Here is a 26,242-nt window from a genome sequence, read left to right as displayed (position 1 = left end):
AACTGTTTCATGTAAATCAATAAGCTTGCAGTTGAGAGGAAAGGGAATCAGAGACAGATTTGTGACCCCATTTTCCTTTTCAAACAAGTTTGTACTGTGACTCATCAAGATGACATGACATGCCAAGCAAGCTGACTACAGGCCACTTGTGGCTCTATAAACCTCTTGCATTTGTTGCCTCCCCTGTTATCTAAAAGTTTCTCTGTGTGTGTGTGTGTGTGTGTGTGTGTGTGTGAATCTAGTGTGCCAGACTATATGACTGGTGGGCCATGCATGACTTGGCTGTGCAAAGTCGATTCTAGGCAGGAAGTTCTGTTTGTCAGCAGAACACCAAAGGAATACCCATGAATATGTACCATCACATAGAAACATACTGCAGGGTAGTTTTCACATAATTTATCACATAAGCAGGCGCGTAACAATGATAGGGCAAGGGGAGACAGTTGTCTGGGGGCCCCACTGCCTGGAGGGGCACCCCAGGGGCACCTCATGTGACTCCCCATTGCCCCCTGCCCAGCCCCATAGCCTCTCAGCCACTTGCCCTCTTCACCGTCTCTCCTGCTTGTTCTGCTGGCCCGCAGGCAAGCTGCAAAGAGCTCCTTTTCTCCCGCCTCTCAGCTGATCGGCGGGTGGGCGGGGCTTCCACGGAGGCCTCCGTGTAGGCCGCAGTGAAGCCTGAACTCAAGTAGGGCCCAAGCCAGCCAGGAAGGAGGAGGCAGCCAGAGTGTTCTCTACAGCAGAAGACCCCTTGCTGCCAGGTAGAGTGTGAACTCCTTTTTGTGCTTACCTTTCCCGCCCCCCCCCATATATAGGGATCTGCTTGCCATAGGGCTTGGATATGGGGGGTGGGGGAGGGACCCAGAAGTCTCTGAATATTTATTTTGAAACAGCTTGGGAAATTTGCTGACTTAAAAAAAACTATCTAAAAAGTCCTATAAGTGGCTTGTTTCATGGCAGAAAATTGCAAAAACTTCTGGAACAGTATTTTATTAATTTTATTCATTCATTCATTCATTTATAAATGCACTTCTGTTCAAGTTGTTTTGCAACCCAGAAGGTCTGAGTGAGAACTGTGAAGCATGTGTGGTGCTTTTATTTTATTTTTCTTGTGTGTGAACTGCTCCCCAATAACTTGCAGGGACTTCAGGGTAAATCTGGCCAACATGTGAATGCAGCACCTCCATTCCAGAGGAGATGTGTCTTAAAGGGCTTTAAAAGCCTCCTGTGAAAAACCTCCTGGAATCGAACTTGACTGAATTTGTTCAGAATTCTGAGAAAACAAACATAGGCTCACCCTGCATGGTTGAAAGTCTCCTTGGCTAATCTGCAGCGAGGGGGCCATTTTAATAATTAGTGTTGCTAGTGTGTTCTAGGCATTAAAAGTAATACAAATGTATAGTACTCAATGTATATCACTATATATTGTGACGTGTGCGTGTGTGTATTCAGTGAAATGTACTTGCAGGCAGCAGACTTATTTTGGAATATCAGACTTAAATCCTTGGGGGCCTGGGGTGTGCGGAGGCCCTGGACTTTGGGGGGGGGCCCATTTTAAAATCTTGTCTCTGGGCCCACTCCAACCTTGCTACGCCCCTGCACATAAGTAGAACCATTTCAATCTGGCATCTGATCTGGCATGGATCCAAAACTATTTAGTTGCCCTAGTGGACAATCTACACCAGGGTAAATGCAGAGAAATGTGATTCTCCTGATTCTCCTAGTCTTCTCAGTTTTCACTACCGTTGTTATCATTTGGGACCATTGTCTGGAGTAGGTTCAAAGTACCACACTCTTCTGGTCCTTTAGGAATATGTTGTAGAAGATGATACTGGAAGATAGTTTTAACCTATCAGATTTATGGTCTGGGGTACTGCAAAGTTCTATCTTGTCTTCTATGATATTTATGAAAGCACTGGGTAGGTGGAGGAGGGCACTTATCTCTTGTCATAACAACTGCTTTTAAACTGCAAGGAACACTCACAATAAGGATGTAATCCCCCCGCCCCTTTCTTCATGCAATTTTTTCCATAGCTCTGGTCCTAATTCACAAACCACATGGCATCTTGGCCCATGCTTATTCAACCAATGCATCATAAAATTGGCCAATTAGCCCTTTTCTGAGTTTGGTCTGAAATGATGCATTTGATGAAAATCTGATGCTTTGGCATATTAAGGACCATGTTGCTCAAAGGATCTCCCCAGGTACTGGAATAGCCAGGCTCTGCTTTAATGCAACAGAGTTGTGCAAAGGTGGACATACATACTTTGCATCCAGCTGTGAAATTTAACTTTAATGCACAAGAAGTTAATGCAACTGGACATCTAGCAACTATAAGTAGATTCAAGCAGGTATAGGCAGAAAGAAAAATATTCCTTATAGGAAAAATGCTGTGCCTCATAAGCATGATTAATCTACATAAACACAATCAATCTACAAAGGCATTGACTAGTCAGCACTGTATCTTAGAATATCGCCAGTTGGAAAAGCAAATATACTGTTGTTTATTATTTGGGGTTCAGGGAGAGATAACAATTCTAGAAGAACTGAGTGGCTATTTTTGCTTGAAATTAGAATGAAGTTGGTCCAATATTAGAGGCACTAATGATCAAACGAGGAGAACATGATGATGATTATTAATACAAAATATTTTACAGATATACATTTATTGTGCTTTTTTTAGTGGTGCTTCCATTTCTTACATATTAAGGCTGTTCTCACAAGCAGCCCAAAGCAGGCTAGAGCAGCCTAGCCTGGGTTTGGCTGCATGTGTGGAGTGCCAGGATCAAGCCCGATCCCAGCGCTGCCCTCACGGGTAGCCCAGCTTCTTACCCCGGCCTTTACCCAGGGTTAAGGGCGCGAGCGCACCCTTAACCCAATACTGGGGTCATGTGTATGTTTGGGCTGCATGCAGCTGAGCACACACAGAGTCGGGTGCCTAGAGCACCTGACTCACATGGGATTTCCCTAATGGGTATCTTTCCCCTGTCCTCCCTGCTGCTGCGCTGCTTGCCACAGCAACACTCGTCTATGAGTATGATGTGACGAGCAGGGCTTCGGCGTGGATTGTGTGTGGGGGAAGTGATCCTGCCTTCCCCGCCATCCCTCCCCGGCTCAGAGGTCATGTGCACGACCTCATTGTGTTCTCTATTTTATGCTATGAACTTTGCAGTGTTATTCATACTTCATATTCTGTATATTGTGGAAAGCCCATGACTAAAGCATATGCAGAATATTTTAGCAAGTTGCGTCATATGATGTGCTGTTTGAAAGATACTGAAACCAGTTTTGAAAACTGTATATTAAGAAAGAACAGTGTTGGGAGTTATTCATTGACACAAGACAGCAGCAGCTGGGACACAGCATGCATCACAGAAAAAGCTATGTCATTTCTGCATTTAGTTGATCATCTACAGGCCTTTTCAATAGGGAACACAACACTGAACCTTGCAATAAAGGGGCTCACTCCAAGAGTTGTGGGTTTACTAAAGTATGGACTAGACATTTGACAGAGACCCAGCTCCTGAAACCTCAATGACCACTGAACAACTGTAAAGCAGCAGTGGGTAGAGGGGCCCAACTACATTTTCTCTACTGGCTGTTTTCTCCATGCGATTCTCTGGCCACTGAGGCTGTATGAAGCTTTGGGCCAGTATTTAGGAACTGAAGCAAAGCAGGCTCTTCGGTTGGATTTGACTTGACGGGACCAGAATTGAGCTGCTAGTTGATTCAGGTCCATTGGGTCCATCTGAGAGAGTAAGCACTTCTCCGCCCAGCAGTACTTGGTAGCAAATTGCTCCATCTCCTGTCACTCTCCACATTTGCCTCTACTGTAAATCACATCTTGTAGTTTGTCAGCAGTGATCCAGATTCCCATATGCAGGTGTGCTGCCAAATGTCTGCTTTGGCTCCCAGTTAGATATCACTGATATGACTTTTCCCCCCTTCATAAAGCTCTAACTCAGCTCATCAAGAAGAATTTTCTGTCCTTGTAACATGGTGTCACTATTTTTAATGTTTGGCTGAAGTTCCTCCAAATGTTCTCCTCAGTATTCCAGGGACAATCTGTCCTGCATACACAGCATTACCTCATCTTACCAGCTTCCAAAAATCAGCTGTGTAATCTATGGAGGTGTTGTTTTTTTGGACAAAATTTCCTGTGAATTATAGATACTGATAAGATGTCTAAGCCATGAAGCCAATATTGAGAATATATGCTACGTCAATGACTAATAAATACCTGGTAGATTATTTTGATGAAAACAGTTTTCGAAGGCTACTTCCTTGCTGGAAATCTAAAAGATGGTGTGTGCTGTTTTCCACTGATTTCATTCCCTCCCCCAACATAGTTCATATTGTTTTCAGTGAATCAATGGCACCATTATAAAATGTGTTTGCTATAATCAAGGTCCTATTTTTATACTGCCAGGAACATGAAAATATGAACCTATCCTCAAGATTGATCAGCGTTTTAACAGCTCAGCTATTTGTTTAAGTACTGAAGCTTCCATCAGTTCTGGATGGCCTGTCTCTCACCCCTTTCCCTTTTCTTCTCTTCTCTCCCTGCCCCCCACCCCTTGACACAAACATGCCCTTTCTTTATCTTCTTCTTTCCCTTTCTTTGCTAAACATATCCTTGTGGCTCTTGGAGAAAGAGGTAGTTAGGGTGGTTAAGATGGGGTGTTTTGTTGTTGTAGATATTGAAAATTAAAAAGAAAATTCTGCCAATAAAAGCATCTCACTTAGAATATAATGCATGCTTACAACCATCATTGGTCTCAAAGATTTGTCTTTTGAATGATGTCAGCTATATATGAGTAGATAAGTAAGAATCAATATATAATAATGGCAGCTAGAATGGTGTATAACAGAAAATGGAAATACAAGAATCTGCCTTAAGGGGTGTGTGTGTGTGTAGATATGTTGGAGTTACTGAAGCTGGTGAAGGACAGTTGCAAGGAGTTTTCCTTTTCCCTCCCTGCCAGATAGAAATCTGCTTGGCTCGAATTGTCCAGGAACAGGGAAACTGAAGAGAAACATCCAATGGCATTGTGTCCTTTCCCCAGTGCATTGCTGGGTAAAATACCTCCTTTGAGTCTAGGGTGACCATTTTTCCCAGTAATGCACCAAGGAAAAGACATAACTTCCTTCCCCTCAGCATTATGGGATGGTTGCCATGGAGGGGAGCTGAGTTTTTAGACTCTGCTGCTGCTTAAAATTGACAAATAAGAATCTACTGCCTTGCCACCGGTTAAGGCCTCTACATCCCACCAATCCAATCGATCTGGCATAGAGTGTATCAGCTGCCCTTGGATCTGACTGGAACTGGCTTCTTGACAACTTTACATCAGACCTGACCCAATGAAAAATTGTTTGATGGGGCTCACAACAAACTGGGACTCATTATTTATCATATTTCAGCCTTATTCTCTACATAGCCCTACTAAACACAGATCATGTAGTCCACTATTTATAATACTTTCTTCTATATGCTTCAGTTTATTCACAAATAAAATGTGTGTAGATAAATTTAAAACTCTTAACGTAAGAGCTTTGGTTTCATTTAGCATTTCAATGCCAAAAATGATACCAAGCTAAATAAGAATACATTTTCAGGATATTTTAGATAAAGCCGCTTTGTAAGACGGACATTAATTATGATTTATGTATGCTCACTCAGGTTTGGCTCATGTTGAATTTGCTTGGAACACATCCAAGCCAAATTTAACTAAGCATTCAATTATTGAGAGAAAACAGTACAAAAGATATCATGGCAGGCGGTGCGAACACCACAACTGAGAAAAATTCAAACATTTGTTGAACTCATTGAATATATTTTAGGTTAACACTGGTTTCCAAAGTGCAAGGTCTACAAAAGTTCGCTTAAGTAATTAATGCTGTTGGTGTTTAATAAAATACATACATACACACATACATACATACATAAAAACAGCACATATAAGGGATGAGATGAAACATATCAAATAATTTATAGTACTGAGTACAAAGAAAATTAGCAGCAAATTTATTTTTCCCACCCTTAAAACAAACTAATATTATGCCAGAATGGTTTTCAATTGTTTTACCTCCAGGGAACACTTTCCAACCGATCGACATATCTGACAAAGAATCCCCTAAGAGACCCGACAGAACTACTGTGCCTTGCAGAGGATTCTTGGAGATATGCTAGTGAGCATCATCTGTGTACCTGGACACTGGTTAGATGGTGGTCTGGTTAGATGTTTGGTCTCACCATTGCCTCTCATGAACCAAGAGCGTGCCCAGGTTCAATCCTTGGCATCACCAGGTAAAGAAAAAAAGCTGGAGAAAGCCTCAACCTCAGGTAGCTGTTGCTCATCAGAACAGACAATACTGTTGTCAGTAGACCATTGAAATGCATGTGCAAAAGTTAGCTTCATGTATTAATGCTAATGGTGTTATATAAACAACAACAACAATAGAACAGCACACACAAATCCTCCATTGCAGCACACCATTGAAAAGCCCTCCCTTGACCCCGCTACAGCCTGAACAACTACAGCCCTGTTTCTAAACTTTCCTTTTTGGGGACAGATGATGGAGTGTGTGATCATCTTGACATCTCAGCAGCAGTGGGTCTTGGCTGATACAGATTATCTAGATTCCTTTCAATCTGACTTCCATCTTGGGTATGGTACTCACTGCCTTGGTCGCTCTAGTGCATGACCTACACTGGGAGCTTTACAGGGGGAGTGCATCTCTGTTGGTTATTTCTGGTCCTCTCAGCAGTGTTCAATACCATCGACCATGGCATCGTTCTGGACTGCCTCTCGAGTGTGAGAATTGGAGGCACTGCTTTGGAGTCACTTCAGTCCTTTCTTGGGGGGAGGGTCCAAAAGATGGTGCTGGGGGACTACTGCTCGCTTGGCTCCTTGGCCGTTGGCCTGTGGGGTCCCACAGGATTCAATTTTGTCCTCCATGCAGTTTAACATCTACATGAAACCACTGGGAGAGGTCATCCAGGGAAATGGACTGAGTTGTCAGCAATATGCAGATGTCACTCAGCTCAATCTCCTCTTATCACCTGATCCTAGAGTGGCAGTGGATGTCCTGAACTGGGGGCTGAATATGGGATAGTAAACTGAGATTAAAAGCAGACAAGATGGAGGTGCTGATGGTCAGTAGGAGAGCCAATTATTATGAGAGGATTCAACCACTTCTGGATGGGGTTGAATTCCCCTTGAAAGAGCAAGAGCACAGCTTGGGAGTGTGCAGCTGGACCCATCTCTGCACAGCTGGACCCATCTCTGCTTTTGGATGCTCAAGTGGAGGCAGTGGCCACAAGTGCCTTTGCACAGATTCGCCTAGTGCACCAGTTGTATCCCTTTCTCAAGAAGGCAGATCTGGCCACAGTTACCGATGCCTTAGTCACATCACGGCTGGATTACTGTAATATGCCCTGCGTGCAGCTGCTCTTGACAAATATTCAGAAACAACAACTAGTGCAAAATGCAGCAGCTAGGGTTTTATCCAGAGCAGGCTGTTGGGACCATATTATACCCATTCTGAAAGAGCTGCACTGGCTACCAATTCAAAGTGCTGGTTTTGACCTTTAAAGCCCTTAATGGTTTGGGCCCTGGATATCTGAAGGACCGCCTGCTCCCAAGGGTTTCTATCTGCTTGACAAGATCATCAGACGGGGCTCTGCTCCATGTGTCAATGGTGAGGGAGGCTCGGCTGTCGAGTACACAGGACAGGGCCTTCTCGGTCATTGCCCCCAGGCTTCAGAATGCTCTTCTGGCTGGTATCAGTCTTCATCACAGTTTTTAGGAAACAAGTTAAAACATGGCTCTTCACCCAGGCTTTTATATGAGAGAATGAGCCCTTTTTCACGATCAGTTAGAAGGGCTTGAGGGCGGGCAGCAGGGAAGCCTGCCTGAACTTATCTTCCCCACAGATGACTGCTCCTCCATTGCTGTGTGCACTTCCACACACCGAGATAATCCTGCACTGACCATGGCAACATGAAGGGTCGGGGGCCAGGATGTGTCATCCTGACCCCTGGAAATGCCACAGTGCACCGCGCGAGCAGCTGGCACTGCACATGATACAAAAAATGGAGCTAAGGGAATACTCGCTCCCTTAACCTCATTTAGGAGGCTGGCTCTGCAGGCGGGTTTGCTACCACTGCGGCTCTGGCAGCCAGTTGGCTCCCATGGTTTCACACATGCAGCCAAGAGTCTTGGCTGCACCGCACGTGAGAACAGCCTCAATGTCTTTTATATGAGATAGCTACTTTTTGCTGTTGATTTTTGACAGAATTGGTTTTTTGCTGTTGCTGCTCTTTGTTTTATGTTTTATATAGGGGTGTTTTTTTTACTTTTAAAATAGAGATGCAGTATTTTTATATTCAAATTTAATATTTGTACTTTTAATTGTGCATTTTAATTATATTCTAAACTGCCTTGGGATTATTTTAATGAAAGGTGGTATATCAATTAAACAACAAAATAAACATAAAGCACCTTCTTATACTCATTTCATATTATTTGTTCTCAGTGGGTCAACTGCCATTTTTCATCATCTGGAGGCATATTTGTTGTGGTTATTGAATTTATATGGCATAAAATCAGGCCAGCAATCCATACTATATACATTGGTATTTGTATTAATACCATATCCATTGGTATGTATTCTAGAGCCAGAATGGTAAAGAATCATGACAACACATTACTATAAACAGCTTACCAAGCTTACAAGCTTTACACAAAATACTATGTTTCATACCTCCCTATGATTCACATGCTGCAGGCAAGCAAAATGACAAGGCAAGCCCTTTCCATTTGAGTCCAGTTTTCAAAAGGCAATAACAGCAACAAAAGTGATGCAAGAAATTACTTTTAGGATTTTTGCTATCAGTTTATTTCCTAGCTGTTACCATTGTCCCAAAGCCACCTAAGGGCACAGCAGGGAAATGACTTGACTAGCAAGCCAGCGGTTGCCGGTTCAAATCCCCCTGGTATGTTTCCCAGACTATGGGAAAACCTATATCGGGCAACAGCAATATAGGAAGATGCTGAAAGGAATCATCTCATACTGCATGGGAGGAGGCAATGGTAAACCCCTTCTGTATTCTACCAAAGACAACCACAGGGCTCTGTGGTTGCCAGGACTCGACATCAACTTGATGGCACAATTTACCTTTACCATTGCCCCAGTCCTCAACTCCCCAAATATCTCATTAAACCATTCCCCAACTCTTCCCAAGCCCCCTCCTCTTCATTTACACCCAGAATATTCTCCCAGAGATACCTGCCACTTCTTTCCTTTCTTTGAAACCCCATGTCTAAACACACCTTTGTGAGTGAAGTTTAAGCTTAACTTCTTAGTCTTCATTCTAATCAAAATGAAGCCAAAGGCTTATATCATATGCACACTTATTTGAGAGTAAGTTCTTCTGAACTCAGTAGGATTTACTTTGGAGTAAATGTAGATAGGATAGCGCTGTAAGTACATGAAACTGCATTTTTAACACTCACAAACTTCCTTTTCTACTTCTGAATTTCTCACTGCTTTGGTCCCCTCTCTCTGTTTTTGTACCTTTCTTCTTCTCTCTGCTTATTTCCCACTGTTGAAATCTAGATGCAAAGTCCTTGTGGCAGTGACATTTTTTCTTTGCTGCTATGAAATTCTAAAGTGCCATATATGTTGTTGGTGATGTACATAGACAAGTGCTGTATAAATGCTACTGACTATAGTAGCAAGAACAAAAAATATTCATAGTTTTCAAATTATGGATCGCTTCTCAGAGCTAAGAGGATCTTGGGAAATGCATCCCACCTCTCATCTGAAGGACAGTATTCGTGGTGTAACAATGGAACTGCAAATATATGAGAAAGGGACACTTGGACTGTATGCAAGAAGGAGAAAATTACGCTCATACTGTGGTAGTGGTGGTTGCTTGGTTACTTCTTTCAGCATTGCATCTGTGCTGTTTTTATTTCCTTTCCTTTTGACGCTGGGACTTTACATTTATTAATATTGAATCTATCAGTGTTGCGTGTAGCCCTCACAACTCTAATCTCTTTAGGTTGCTTTGCAGCCTGATTTCAGTCCCTTGTGTGTTTTAACAATTCTGTTGTCAGATGAAAATATTACCACAGTTGGGTTTATTCGAAGAATCATCCTGCAAGGATGGCTATATAAATCAGCTATGTGGAATGCCAGGGGACTGGGCTTTATTTAGTTGGAAGCTAGAAAGTTGTTTTTTTTTTTTTTTAAGTCCTGAAACTTCTTTACAGGGTACCACTGTAGCACAAAATGTCATGGTTTCCTGAATTTCAGCACACTGAGATGGGTTAAAAACAGAGAACAAGGTTACAAATAAACATCCTGTGGACAACAGGTTGGGAAAAGTCCATCTAATATAAGTGAAAGAGACGAGATTTTAAAAATGACTTCAATCCATAACTCATGCCATTTGGTTACCTACTTTACAGATACCGACAGACATATCAACACATTAAAATGACTTATTCCTGCCTGAAAATTTAACAGAACGGATGTATAACTCAGTTAAATCAAGAAATCTAGAATTAAAATGACTTGGCAGCAAGATAGCCATATTTGCAGATGATACCAAACTCTTCCGGGTAGTGAAATCCAAAATGGATTCTTTGGAACTCCAAAAGGATCTCTCCAAACTGGGTGAGTGGGCAACAAAATGGCAAATGTGGTTCAATGTTGGCAAGTGTAAACTGATGCACATTGGGATGAAAAACCCCAACTTCAAGTATATGTCGATGGGATCTGAGCTGTTGGTGACTGACCAGGAGAGGGATCTTGGGGTCATGGTGGACAGCTTGCTGAAAGTGTCAACTAAATGTGCAGCAGCTGTGGAAAAGGCCAATTCTAGGCTAGGGATCATTAGGAAAGGGATTGAAAATAAAACTGCTAATATTATAATGCCCTTATACAAGACTATGGTGCTGCCATACCTGGAGTACTGCATACAATTCTGGTCACCAAATCTTAAAAAGGACATTGTAGAACTTGAAAAGGTGCAGAAGAGGGCAACCAAGATGATCAGGAGCCTAGAGCAAGGCTACAACACCTGGGGCTATCTAGTTTAGAAAAAAGACGACTGCGGGGAGACATGATAGAGGTCTCTAAAATCATTCATGGTGTGGAGAAAGTAGATAGAGAGAAATTCTTCTCCCTCTCGCATAACACTAGAACCAGGGGTCATCCCATGAAATTGATTGCCAGGAAATTTAGGACAAACGAACGGAAGTACTTTTTCACACAACACTTTCCAACTTGTGGAATTCTCTGCCACAAGATGTGGTGACAGCCAACAATCTGGATGGATTTGGATAACGTCATAGAGGAGATGTCTATCATTGGCTACTATCAGATGACTATAGGTCACCTCCAGCCTCAAAGGCAGGATGCCTCTAAGTACCAGTTGCAGGGGAGTAACAGCAGGAGAGAGGGCATGCCCTCAACTTCTGCCTGTGGCTTCCAGCGGCAGCTGGTAGGCAGTGTTCTCTCTAATTTTTTTCATTGGTGTGTGGAATGAATTTTGGCAGTATCAAGGCATTGTGTGCACACATGCATTCAGAGTGGGGCTTTCCTGATTCAACCTGAGTGGGATCTAAAATTAAATGAGCAGACATTTTAAAAAAAACTTGTGAGCATGTGCACGCCTTAGAGGGAACACTGATGGTAGGCCACTGTGTGAAACAGGATGCTGGACTAGATGGGTCTTGAGCCTGATCCAGCAGGGCTATTCTTATGTTCTTTTGTTTTCTACAGTATGAACACACATTAAAGTCAATGTACTTTGACCAAAAGGGTCAAAGTCCATTTTATATGGACATGTTATATGGACTTTGTCACTCAAAAGCACCACAGAGGTTAGATATTATAAAGTAATATGGCCAAGAAATGGCAATATGATCCAGGTGAAATGCTTGTTGGTCCCCCAAATGCTCAACATAGGTACCAGTTGACTCACTATGGCCAGGATTGCAGAGAGGCACTAGTTGTACAAACTAGCACCTTCATATGACCCTGCATGATTGCAGCAACCTCTTTTCATGTTACCATATTTGTACAAATTGCTATAGTCACTTGTCCACAACATTTCATTTTACGGTAGTAATGTAGATTTATTTGGTATAAACTCCAGATTGTGTTTGAATATTCATTTTAATATTATGAAAAATGCTACTGTTATAAAAACAAAACAAATTAAATGCTCAGTAGTCTTATCTAAGATCAAGGAGATAAGCCCCTATCTATCCTACGTAATCATCAAAAACAACAACAAGCAGAGATAGCCTTCTGCATTTGGGAGGAGCACTCTATCCTTCAGCTACTAGGAGCCAAACTAGGGATGAATGGACATGTATTAATGCAGAGCTGCACAGCTTTAACCCTTCAGCTGTTATGGGACTACAACTCCTATCATCCCTGACTATGGGCCAATGTGGCTGGGAATGATGGGAGTTGTAGTCCAACAACAGCTGCAGGGTCAAAGTTGCACAGTCCTGCATTAAAACCAGGCGCGTAACAATGATAGGGCAAGGGGAGACAGTTGTCTGGGGGCCCCACTGCCTGGAGGGGCACCCCAGGGGCACCTCACGTGACTCCCCATTGCCCCCTGCCCAGCCCCATAGCCTCTCAGCCACTTGCCCTCTTCGCCGTCTCTCCTGCTTGTTCTGCTGGCCGGCAATGCAGGCAGCAGACAAGCTGCAAACAGCTCCTTTTCTCCCGCCTCTCAGCTGATCGGCGGGTGGGCGGGGCTTCCCCGGAGGTCTGGTGTAGGCCTCTGTGAAGCCTGAACTCCAGTAGGGCCCAAGCCAGCCAGGAAGGAGGAGGCAGCCAGAGAGGCCTCCACTGTTCTCTGCAGCAGAAGACCCCCTGCTGCCAGGTAGAGTGTGAACTCCCTTTTGTGGTTACCTTCCCCCCCCAACCCCCCCCCCCACCCGGATATATAGGGATCTGCTTGCCATAGGGCTTTGATATTGGGGGGAGGGACTGAGAAGTCTCTGAATATTTATTTTTAAACAGCTTGGAAAATTTGCTGGCTTTAAAAAAACTATCTAAAAAGTCCTATAAGTGGCTTGTTTCATGGCAGAAAATTGCAAAAACTTCTGGAACAGTATTTTATTAATTTTATTTATTCATTCATTCATTTATAAATGCACTTATGTTCAAGTTGTTTTGCAACCCAGAAGGTCTGAGTGAGAACTGTGAAGCATGTCTTGTGCTTTTATTTTATTTTATTTTTCTTGTGTGTGAACTGCTCCCCAATAACTTGCAGGGACTTCAGGGTAAATCTGGCCAACATGTGAATGCAGCACCTCTATTCCAGAGGAGATGTGTGTTAAAGGGCTTTAAAAGCCTCCTGTGAAAAACCTCCTGGAATCAAACTTGACTGAATTTGTTCAGAATTCTGAGAAAACAAACATAGGCTCACCCTGCATGGTTGAAAGTCTCCTTGGCTAATCTGCAGCGAGGGGGCCATTTTAATAATTAGTGTTGCTAGTGTGTTCTAGGCATTAAAAGTAGCACAAATATATAGTACTCAATGTATATCACTATATACTGTGAAGTGTGCATGTGTGTATTCAGTGAAATGTATTTCCAGGCAGCATACTTATTTTGAAATATCAGACATAAATCCTTGGGGGCCTGGGGTGTGCGGAGGCCCTGGACTTTGAGTGGGGGGGCCCCATTTTAAAATCTTGTCTCTGGGCCCACTCCAACCTTGCTACGCCCCTGATTAAAACATCTTAATGTGCCTCTGATAACATATCTCTTTCTTTGCTCAAAGTAGCTGTGACAGGACCCAATTTGGATTAGGGTACAGTGCAGAAGGAAAGAAGACAGTAATTTTTTACTCCTTCATGAGCTCCATCGCACTTGCTATGCCCATATGTATTCCACTCTGCAGTTAAGCGTATCAGGATGGGTGTCAAAGTGGATTGAAATCCTGCTGAGGGAGAAATCATTAAACTCCCCTACACTAGGCCACCCCAATCCAAACCGGCATCCCATGGCTACTTTTAGCAATAAATGTATTTTAAAGCAAATAAATAATGTCAAAGATGGATTCACACTTCTCAGATTTCATACTGGTTTGGCCCTAATCTCCATCTCCTGCATGATCAAGGTCTATAGTTAGGTGGCATCATCTAGCATCATCTAGCACATTAAGCCTGTGGAAATATTTGACTCTGAATACCTGAAGCCAAATAATCCAATTATTCTTGCACTACGCAGAGGCAACCATTTCCACCGCTCACCTGCGTGTACTGCTGTCGTATGGGGAAAGCGCTAGAAAGCACTCCACTTTCCAACACTTCCCATTGCCCGTCCCAGATGCCATTAGGGTTGCCAACTAGGGACTTTTATAGAGGACATGCTACTATTTTGGCAACCAAACAAATCTTTTCTGCACTAGGAAGAAGAGAGACTATTTGGGAGATCAAACAGCCTTTTTTTGCATGTGTTGTGTGTCCTGGGAGCAACTGGGACATTTTGTTCTCTCAGAACACTTTACTCTCTCCTCTTTCCCTTTCCTACTGACCATCCATCCAATGGGGAAGCCAGAGGGCAGGTTCTGCTTCAGTTGCAGAGGCAGGTTGCTGAGCCACAAGATGCAGGAACATGGATAGGTGGGCCCGTCCAACAGGTGCAGCTTGCTTCTTTCATGGGGTGGCAGTGGTGATTGTGGCAGTGAGAAGTTAGCAAATAGGCAACTTTACTCAGTTAACAGTTACCCCTGCTGAGTAAAAAGGTACCCTTTGAAGTGGTGAATCTCTTCTGTTTATCATGGGGAGAGCAACTGGTCCTATCCAACGCCAGCATAGCATTCCTTAAGGGGCTGATGCTGGTGTCACCTCGCCTTTCTTTTTAGATTTTGAGCCCTTTTGGGACAGAGGTGCATCTTATTATTTATTTTTCTTTGAAAACCACTGTTAAACCTTCTGTTGAAAAGCCGTATATAAATGTTTGTAGTCACAGAGAACAGCAAGCGAATGGGACACCATGCATGCACCACTGCGCCAGCATGCAAAGAGTCTGGCTCGGTTGCTGGCTGGCTGCCCTGCCTCGAGCCAAGAGGTGAAGGTGGAGAGAGCCGGCTGGGTGACCTGTGGGGGAGGAAGACAGAGGACTGTGTGTGTGGTTAACCGAACCAGGTGAGGAATTTATGATTACGAAACAGAGGCCTTGAGAACTCTGCACCTAGATAGCAGACTGAGCAGACATACAGCTCACCTGGTCACCAGCTTCACAGTGGTGAGCTGTATTTATCCTCAAATTATCCGATTTTGATCAAAATATCCATATATAATACCAATAAATATGTCCAAATTTTATGCAGTGGAGACTTTTTTTTTGTAAAGAGTGTCCTCTATTTCCACTTTTTTGGTGATGGATATGAACTTTTTGGGGGGCAACCCTAGATGCCATTGGGACTGTTTGGAAAGGTCACTTCTGTGCAGTGCTGGGAGGTGTGGCAGTCTCTGTGAATTATTCAGCTTTGGTTATTTGGAGTCCAGTGTTCACATAGGCCACATGCACATGAATTTGAATAGCATGTGCTCATCACTGGGGGTGTGGGGGAGAAGAGGTGCTGAGGTGCAGACATATTTCCTGAAAGATCCATCAAAGAGACAGATTTGTGTAAGGATGTGTAAGCAATACAGCAATATAATACTCAGAGAGAATATTGGGTCCCTGACCCCGCCCCAACAGTAAAAAATATGAGCAACTATTTTCTCTTCTGCCACGATTAAAATTTGCTAGGACCAACAAATATAGAGATTTCTATATCAGGTGGTATAGAAATATGATGAATAAGTTAATGAATATAGGACTCAGTTACTTTGGGGGCCTAACCACAAAGATGACCATCTCTGATCTAGAGAACTACATCTCTGATCAGATCTTAAAGCTTTCTCATTCCTGAAGTAAAGTCTCTTGACTTCCAATAACCTAGCACAGTTTTGCTAGTTGCATTCCAAAACATTGCAGAATGGAATTTTTGATAATTTAATTAAGAATTGAGCAACAGGCCCCCTGTGTGAAACTCACACAGCAGGCTTCCTCTGAATGTGCAGTAATATACAAGCATATTCTGCCGGCTACATTGCAGCAGAGCTTGAAGAAAGCCAAGGAAGGCCGACAGAGAAATAGGTGAAGCTGGGCAAAATGAAAGCCAATACCTTTCTCTTAAAAGGACCCACCATTTGTTTCCCAAGTCCAGCTGCTCAGCCTATTCATATTCAATTCCCAGCCCCGATTCTTGCATAATATATTCATGCCAGATACAATTTCAAGCCATTACTCACAGCAGGAAGGCTGGAAGCCCATTTTTTATGCTGAGGGTAGCAGGGGAGACTATACATTTTTAGTAGTTTGGGGCACATTACTCTTGCTGGGCCAAAATAGTTCGTGGTTGTTAAATGTGAATTTTGTTCACCTGTGCCAACCTAATTGCACTGAAACAAAATTCATAAAAGTATCCTTTTAACAATGGGAAATACCTTGCTATTTTTGTCATTTGTCCCTTTGCCCAGTTCCCCACTGTTATTGCCTTGCTGAAAATCCATTTCACGGAATACCCCACCCCCAAACGGGAAAAAAAGAAAAGGAAAAAAAAGGAATACAAACACTGAAAGGTTTTAAATTACAAGAAGGAGAATGGGCTGGAAAGGCTCTCTGAATCTGCATCACAGGTCAGTGTGATTTTCTAGTCTGCACATTAACATGATGTTTAAATAAATTGATGCATGAAATATAAGCATTCGTAACTCCACAACCAGCTGAATACAAATGCCATTTAGGGCCAGAAACTGCCCAAGGAATAATACATAAGACATTTTCATTAACAGATAAAGGAATTCATTCGGCACTAGCTGGACTGCATCTACTAAGGAATTCAAGTGCCATAAGTAGTGCTTAGGCATAACTACCCTTTTATTTTACAATTTGGAGCCTCCTTCCTCAATGTGGCTGCAATGTGGCTCTCCTCAGTATGACTGTAAATCTTATAGTTTGAGCCTTTCAAACTACAGCAGCCAAGATTGAAATAAGTGAAATATGAGACAAATTAGAGGGTTCCTTCATCAACAAAACACTGGGCTAATTTGAAGAGAAGCCAAAAGAGTATCATTGGAATGTGCACCTTGTAGGGAGTTAAAATGCTCCCTGAAAAATATTTACTTTTACTTTTCTTGGAAGCTATCCACAGCTCTCTGCAACAGTGTTCCCTCTAAGATGTATACATGTGCGTGTGCTCACATGGTTTTTGATGTCCACTCAGTTAATTTTAGATCCCACTCAGGTTGAATCAGGAAGGTCCCACTCTGAATGCACATCTGCATAGACTGCTTTGATATTGCCACCCAGAACAAAACTCATCCCGCACACATTACGTCCGAATTCAGTGATGGCAGCCTTCTCTAGGACTGGAGTTGAGGGAAGGAAGTTCCTCTCTCCCCATCCTGATTGGCTGCTGCCCTTGTAAACAGTTTGATTCCCTTTCAACGTCACCCCAGAAATCACCAGGAGTGCCTTTCACTGCTGCCAAAACTCTTTGTGAAAAGCAAGTTTGACTTAGACCTAGTCCCTGTCACTATTTCTCCTCTCTTCTTTTCATGCAGCTCTCCTTCTCTTCCGCCTTTCTTATGTCCCCTTTCCTTGCTTCCATGTGTTATCCCTCTATCCACTGCAGCTCTTGAAAGGATCTATCACATGAGTGGCTCTCCCACAAGACAAACATAGGTGATGGTCTCAGGCAGTGAATGTGCCCCTCTCACCTCCCCTCAGCTCTCTCACTGCCCCTCTTCTCCAACCTCCTTGTCCTTTCCCCTGTTGCGAGCCATAAAGCTAAAGCTATTGCCATCCCACCCACCACGCCAACCCCACCTCCTGCTTTACCAGCCCAGACACCACCCCTCTTCACCCCACCCCCAGCTGGTCTCGCCTTCTAGCATGCTCTGCATCAATATTCATTATTGCTGGTTACTCTCTGTCCTGCTATCACTTCAGCATCAAACTTGGTGAAGAAGTGATAACAGGAGAAAGAACAACCAGCAACAATGAAGAGAGGTCAGAGGGGTGCTGTAGCTGTAGGGCAGAGCGCACCAGAAGGTGAGGCCATTACAGAGGCAAGAGGGGTGGCAAATGAGTTGGTGATAAACCAGCAGGGAGGGTTGGCCAAGTCCAGTGCCAGCTCAAGGCATGGGGCAGCATGTTACGTTTTCCTGTAGTGATGAAAGACAACAAGCTGTCCCTGATCGACCAATCAAGTGGCAGAACAGGAAATTCCGTAATCCAAAAAACTTCAGTTTAACATGAGAGTTAAGTTGCTTTACATCTTCACTCATGCTCTAAAAAGAATGGAAATTGCAAGTTAAGGTGCCCATCTTCTGCACCATATACAGTAAGCTGTAAAGACTTTCTACAGTGTGTTATATGATTATGGCTTTAAAAAGGAGGCCCCATGCACGCACACTTTGCCTTGATCAGAGATGCATCAGGTAGAAATTCATCAGGGGCATCTCTAGGAATAAGGGAAATGGAACTTGTTAAATGTCTGCCTGGATGCATCACTCCCCGACCCAATGTCCACCTGAAAGTCCAAAGCAAAGTGTAGGTTCATGGAGCCTCATTTCTAAAGCCATCATCATATACCATACTGTATAAAGTCTTTACAGCTTATATGGCATGGAAGTTAAGGCAGGGACCTTAACTTGAAATTTCCATTCTTTTTAGACCACGAATGAAAATATAAAGCAGCTTAAATCTAATTTTAAACCAAAGACTTTAGTATTACTGAATTTCCAGGTGTTTTAAAAAGGAAAATCTGATTAGACACTTTGGGGAAGAGCTTACCAAAACCAAAAGGTAAAACCTCCTGATGTTGAACACCAAAAACTTTGCAAAATCTTCAACTAAGATAAAGCCACACTCTCCCCCACACCCCGCCCCGCCACCACATGAAAAAAACCCAAGTAAACAGTTAACTTCTGGCTTGGTTGCCTAGATGCCGCTACAAAATGGCTATTGTGTTGAGGTGTATTGTTTGACTGCTTTCTTATCTGAGTGTAGTACTATCGGTTTCTTGTAGGGCTGATCAGTGATTGTAATAAAGCTGTCCATTCAAGTAAATGAAATTAGTGGATTCAGTAATAAAAACAGTGTGATCCCACCTCATGATTATTTAGCAGTGAATAAGGGACACAAGAGACAGATAATTTGTGTTCACTTTAAATCTGTACTTCATTTTCCCCCACTACACACACACACACACACACACACACACACACACACACCCCAATAATTAAAAATAACAAATGCTTTAACAACCATGTCCAAAACTACAGATTCTCTTCCCAGAAATTTCCCATAAACCTCACACATTTCTCCTGTTTGATTTGATTTCCTTCAGGATAGTATTATCAGCAAAATAGTGGTAGGCCTTGATACCTGTGAGTTTGGGCATTTTATATTAATCTGTATGATCATATATACTGTTTGTATTAGGTGAAGTTAAGGTAAGGCTGAACCAAGCTAACACCATCTTAAACTCTCTGTGAACTAGGCCAGGGTTTTATGACCAGGATGCCAGTGTCAGCAGGCTCTGCTCTTTGTCAGTCCTCTGTTGTTCTACCCTGGGTTTTTCAGCAAACTGCTATTTACTGCCTGCCTCTCCTTGCCATGCTTCGCCATGCTCAGGCATGGGATGACACCCTGATAACCATTAGCTATGTAAAAACAAACTATGTAACAAATTACGGCCCTAACAATGGTGGTGCTGTGATCTTCAAGGATGTACTGGCGACAAATCATTGGGGCCTACCTGACAAGAGCGGTGGTTTATTGTATATGCTAATATGCTTGGAATGTATTCAGATGTATCAACTCATGTATAAATGCTTTGGACGGTCTCCATTTTGGGTCCGTCTTGTCTTATGGGAGCTATCCCCTTGATGGTCGCTTTGCTACTACTTTTGTTAATAAAGCTTCTTTGAACTTTAAGTCTCCTCTTGGTATGTGCAAGTATTGGCAGTCAGCTACCAAGCAGAAATAACCCACTGCAGTCATCAGCCTTAAGCCAATCTGACTGAAACAGTAGGCTAATGTCAGATTATTTGAGAACAATCTGCATGCTGGGTGGGGTGCTGGTGGTTTTGCTTCACAGGATTTTTACATTGTTTTCCACTCACATTTTTAAAAGGACCTTTCCATTATACTCGCTTCCCCAACCCCTCCCTAACACCATTTCTCAGGGATTGTTTAGCTCCCTCATTATATGGAAGCAAGTCCCACTAAGTTTAATGGAGCTTACTTCCTTCTAGGTGTGCATGTAGAATTGCAGGTTCAGTTATCAAAATGCTGCTGGAAAGGGTATGTGTACTCCTCTTTCTCTCAGTGCTCAGCTACATGCTTCCAGAAAGTTCCAAAGATGTCCAGCAAAGAAATCCCAGAAACCATTCCAACCCAGTGCCAACAAGCTGTTTTTGTGGTATAGACTGCCCTTGAACATGGAAGTTCTACATGACAGCCAAGCCACTTGTGAATATGGAGGCTTAATTTCTTAGGTAAGGCCAAGTGAAGCTTCCATATTCACTGGCAGTTTGGCTCTGATGTAGACCCTCCATGTTCAAGACCAGTCTAAACCAGGATGATGGTTTCTTGGTGCTTGGTAGGAATGGTTTTTAAGATTTCCTTCTTAAGGTTCTTTCTTCAGAACTTCCTAGCATGAGGACCCTTGGTCCCAATCCTATAAACATTTACTCAAAAGTAAATCCCAAATAAATAAATGGGGTTCCCTCCTTAAGAGTTTTGTAGAGGGGCTGGGAGGAAGGGGGGCGGAGAGAAACCACATTCTTGCCTAGGATCTCAGCTGATCCTGTTTCCTATGTATGTTTGCTCAGAAGTAAGCTCCAGTGGAATCAATGGACTTACTTTCAGGTAATTTATTCCAAACTTTGCTAAGGGCCTTTGCTTTCCCCCTTTGGTGGGAGTGAGAGAAAGGGGGCAGAAGGAGAAAATAAATGCCCTTGAAAGGAAAGAGAGGAGCAGGAATGGTTGTTTAACTATACAAGTACCAACGTGCTCACAGACTGTCCTTATCAGGCAACAATGTTCAGAGCCAGGAAGTCACTCACTGGAAATTGCCAGGACTTGCCCCTCCAAAACTTTGGCTTCAGAATTCTCAGTGAGCAGACCTGCCGAGCCGGCTCGAACACCCCTAATGCAATGGTGCCTTGATTTAGAGCCTCTGCTACCATGGTCATAGAGCAGATAAAGATGTACATATGGCTCACAGGAACTTACTTAGCTTGCCATTTAATTGCAACCGTCACAAAATGTGAGGCAAATTTGGAGTTGTGTGATTCAGCAAATACATCTATGATATTTTGGAACAAACTTTATTTGTATATGACTAATGTAATTTCTTGGGGCCTTTCATTCATTCATTCATTCATTCTTACGGCACAATATTAGCATGAATCACCTTCATTTCCTGTCTCCAAGTCTTGTCCAAAAGTGGGGATGCAAAGGTGTTTATATGTTGTGTTGTGATTTTAATAGGTTGTATATAATTTTAATTATTTTATGCAACCTATAGAGCCAATTACGTTCTCTAGACATATGTTTCAAAACTATATCATCATATACATAATAAATATCTCACACAATTCTTTTTCTTATTGAGAGAATATGCAATTCAATGGACCAATGGGGAAAGGAGACACAAGTCAACTTTCCTTTGGGTATCTTCTTTTTCACAGAAAGCTATTCTTAATTGAAATTACTTGCAGATATGTTACCAGATTTAAATAATATAAGGTGTACTTTATTTCTACTGGCTGATATCTAGGCTAATGAGCCCCACCGCACATTGAGGCCATCTGAGGAGGTCCATATCCAGGTACCACCAACTTGTCTGATGGCTACACAGAGACAGGCCTTCTCGGTCGCTGCCCCGAGATTGTGGAATGCACTCCCCACTAAGATACGATCCTCCCCATATCTGGCAATTTTTAAAAAACATCTAAAAACCCATCTTTTTAACCAAGTTTTCTCAGCCTTTTAAAATTTGTTGGTTTTAATTTTGTGATGGATTTTAAATTGTTGAATTGTTTTAACTTGTTATATGTTTTTAATTATTTTATGTTTACCACCCAGATACAAAAGTTTGGGCAGTATATAAATGTGATGAATAAATAAATAAAAATAAACAAATAATGCCACACTGATTCAAAACACATTTTCCATCATGCAAGTGATTTTTGGCAATTCCTTGCTTCCCTCAGCGTCTACCCATGCCTCACTAAACAAGTCATGGAGCGTTGCCCCACCCGCAGTAACAGAAGCACAGAGGACTGAAGAACTATCACCAAAAAATTGTGGGCCCCCACCACCGCCTACATAATGGACTTACAGTATGCTGTTGCATCGGAGCGGCATTAATTTGAATGCTGGCCCTTATGATAAAACACCTAACAAGTTGCATTTGTTGACTAATGCAGGTAGACATATTACAGTGCAGAATTGGAAGCGTGGGAACTATTTAAGCTGTATCTCAGCCTCCAAGGGAAAAGCAAAACCATCAAAATTACATTTTTCAATTCAGCTCATTACAAAAATAAGATCAGATTTGACATGACATTTTTTCCATAATATCATGATGAGACTGGCATTAATTACATTCCTGTCTCTTAAAGCTTTATTGATTAAGTCTTAAGTCTGTTTTCCTGTTATTTTTGGCTGATATCTGTGTCTGGTTAATCAGCCTGCAGATAGATGTTTCATCGTCTTATCCCTTCCCTAAATACTATCAAAACACAAGTTTCGTCCTCAAAAATTTAAAGATGTATCTACTAGGAAAATCAACCACTTTGTCCAAGTCTTGGAGATATTGATTGTTGGCTTTAAAATGTTTATTTATTTTGGCACAGACCATAAGATAGGTAAGGTGTTATACTGGATCTCTGCGGGCTGCCAGAAATATGGGCTAGAGATACAGCAGATGCAACATTTAGGATACTGCACAAATATGAAGAAAAGCAAAGGATTCCCATGTTTTTGTTAAGAAATTGTGTTCTACAACCTGAACCATTCCCACAAGGTGTTTGTACTGTCCTCATCATACCTTCTTTGGAATATATCAGTGTTGCCAAAAGTAACAGGAGAAAACAAATGTGGAGTATTTGTAGAACTGATGGCCAAACTACATGCAGATTCATAAAATGGTAGCTTTCTGACCCTTGTGCACTTGAAGAGCCAATTGGGAAGGTGACCAGGGAATAGAAAAACAACAGGGGGGGCGGGGCGGGCACTGCTTAACTTTTTCACTGCTTCTTCTTGTTCCCCATTCCAAATCGTTCCTTGAAGTGTTTCCTACAGAGGATGTCCAACACCTGTTTGCCATTGCCCTCTCCCAATGCGGTTTCTCAAGCAGAAAATGGGCCATTGGACTACTATTACACATATTTATGTATGTGTAATTTGGCCCCTAGTGATGGAAGCAATATAGATGACAAAAATCCTAAGCGATGACCACTGAAAGCTCTATGGTACTTAACCTTGCCTTCTAAAGATGCACCTGGTCTTGCCATACCACGAGCTAAGGAAAGTAACAGGGCTACATAAAATGCTGTAGAATCACTTCTTCATACATTGACCCTACAAATTGCTACATGTGCAAGCCAACGTATTCTGCCTACAAGAAAGAAGAACATGTTTGTTTACTCTCACCCTCTAAACTTAGGCCCAGAAGCCTAACAGTACTCAGCACTCCAGCCCAGGGCAAACTGAAGCAAAGATGGAATGGAAACTTGAGTTGGAATTTCACATTCATGTATATGGAAGAGGAGAGGGCAGAGGGAACTGAAGCCCAAGCCAGAAACAAATTGCAGAATATGTGAAGTCTTTCTACAGTCTCTTATATTATGCTGGCTTTACAAATGAGGCTTCATGCACCCATACTTTGCCTTGGTCTTTCAGCTCAACATTGGGCTGTGGTAAGTCCCGACAGAATTAAACTGGTGTAGCCTTCCCAACAATTTCCTAGAGACCCCCAATGAAATTCTGTCAGATACATCTCTCCAGGGCACTGAGATGTCTGATACATCTCTCCAAGGCACTGTACAAAGTCTTTACTGTTTATGTGGTGTGAACATTAAGACTGGCACTTTGACTTGCAATTCCCACATTTTTAGAGCACGAGTGAAATTTCAAAGTGTCATAACTCTCATCTTAAACCAAAGAGTTCTGGATTACAGAATATTGTATCCAGTGGGTTAGTTTCTGTGTTTAGAAGCTAAAATTCTTTTCTCTCAGATATGTTAACAAATTCAAGGACATTACTAACATCTTACTAAGTTCTGGATATGTAACTGTAGCTACAAGAAGAACAGAAGCAGGTGGTGGTAATGGGTTTGAGCAAAGCCTTAGCTTCAAGGTATCCATTCATACTCTACAAAGAGAGAGAGAGAGAGCAAGAGGGATTGAAATTCTTTCCTCAGAATTACAGGGTCCTCCCATATAACCAGATCTCCTTCAAAAGAGCACTAATGGGTTCAACTGAGTCTTTGATGTTTGTGCTAGTTGCGTGTTTATTATAGCAATACAGAAGAATCAAGGCGTGCTTAAGCCTTCCTCCCAATTCCTTTGTAGACATGAGTTCAAAAACTCATGTGTAAAGACTGCAAGTGGAACAAGTCTGCACACTCTCTGAGGCAAGATCCTTATCAGGTGTCAGGGAGAGACTATCTTTGTCTGCAAATAAACTCTTATTAAACTACAATGTTTGAAAGTCTTTGAATACAATCTCCTTTTAAAAGCTCTGTATCTCCTGAGATGCAGCAGATCCTAAACACATGTGGGGTCACCTGTCTTTTCAAAGCCACTAAAATAATCTGATCTTATAAAGAGGGTCTGGGAAACTTTGAAAGTCAAAGAGTGTTTGAAAAGGCACCTATGGATTTAGTTGTAATGAATAAAAATATTTCAAACTTATTGCTTTGTTGGTAGACCAGAAACCTCTGTGTAGCTACTTCACAACTTATCCTTGAAATCCCAGGCTATGCAAGCCTAGAACTTAGTTTACTTTCAAAGGGAATGAAATTGCTTTGTTTTCTTCCTCACAAAGTACATTTCACTAATGTCAGTGGTAGCTGATAAATGTCTGCAATTTGGCACTGCAGATTGCATGAATCCGATTTGGTCACTGAGTCAGGGCAAGGTTTTCTAAGAATATCCATTTTCATTTTATTTATTTTTTTGTAAGGGTTCTAGAACTCAAGACCAGGACATTTGTACATGGGCAGGCACTACTGACAAAAGGCTCCAACATCCAAGGGAGCCAAATGTATGAACTGTGCAGGGGCATCTACCTCTGTGTATCATCCCAAAGCTAAGCACTTGGAATTGGAAGTTTTATTTAATTTCACTGCGAATGTTCCGCTTTGGCCTGTATTGAAATACCACCCAATTGGGGTCAAAATGAAGCAAACTAGGCCAAACCATATGTCATTTCCCACTTCAACTCATGAAAAGTACTTACAAGACTTGATGGGAGCAGGAAATGGGTTGCTGTCCCATATCAGTGAAACCAATGAGATTTCAAAGTGCTTAGATTAGGCTGGATTTTTCTAAACTTCGAGTTATGCAAACGTCCGCACACAAAAAATTAAACAACTCTTCTCCTGCCCTCATGCAACTCTGGGCAAAGAATTCCACAAACCCGTCTATATAAACTTTACTGAAGTTTATGATCTGGGAGATATCTGAGTGCAACACTTTCGTCATTGACACAGTCCAGAAACAGCTTACAAAGAGTGCTGACACATACTAGCTCAATGTGATCAAATTAAATGAGAGTACTGTAGTACACAAAACTAGTTTTTCCTGCTAGGTTCATCATACAAGAGGAGTATGTCATCATACTGGGTGGGGGCAGCAGGGTGTGTGTGAATGCATATAATGCATAATTCAAAGAAGTGCAGAACTACTTCGGTGGCTTCACGGGGAATTTGGGCTTGTGTTTCTTCATGTGCTGTATGTCAACATGCTGTAGTCCATGATACAGCATGTGATGGGGGTATGGGAGGAGGTTGCCTGAAAGGGGAAAAAAAATCTCATTACAAACTCTATGGCTATCATAAAGAAGCTTTCTGGATTCCAATCTGACCTAATAAACTGCTTGAGCCAATTTGAACTAATAAAGAG

The 26,242-nt window shown here is 42.3% G+C and overlaps 1 protein-coding gene and 1 long non-coding RNA gene across 9 annotated transcripts in view; one reads left to right on the top strand and one right to left on the bottom strand.

Moving 5' to 3' along the window:
• Positions 1-26,242, bottom strand: part of PCDH9 (protocadherin 9) — a 1,118,779-nt gene that overhangs the window by 677,676 nt on the left and 414,861 nt on the right. The window lies entirely within an intron of this gene.
• On the top strand, positions 674-24,807 carry LOC128351356 (uncharacterized). Of its 3 annotated transcripts, none has more exons than XR_008319731.1 (5): positions 674-758; positions 10,477-10,684; positions 15,008-15,189; positions 16,573-16,731; positions 22,324-24,807. It is a non-coding gene; the product is annotated as an uncharacterized LOC128351356 (long non-coding RNA). The 3 variants fall into 3 exon arrangements; XR_008319730.1 differs by lacking the exon at positions 22,324-24,807 and adding an exon at positions 21,888-22,277; XR_008319732.1 differs by lacking the exons at positions 674-758; positions 10,477-10,684; positions 22,324-24,807 and adding exons at positions 12,843-12,914; positions 21,888-22,277.

Source organism: Hemicordylus capensis, chromosome 3 (assembly GCF_027244095.1).
Source record: "Hemicordylus capensis ecotype Gifberg chromosome 3, rHemCap1.1.pri, whole genome shotgun sequence".
NCBI lineage: Eukaryota > Metazoa > Chordata > Lepidosauria > Squamata > Cordylidae > Hemicordylus > Hemicordylus capensis.
Note: the sequence above shows the minus strand (reverse complement) of the source record. Positions and strands in the feature narration are given on the sequence as shown.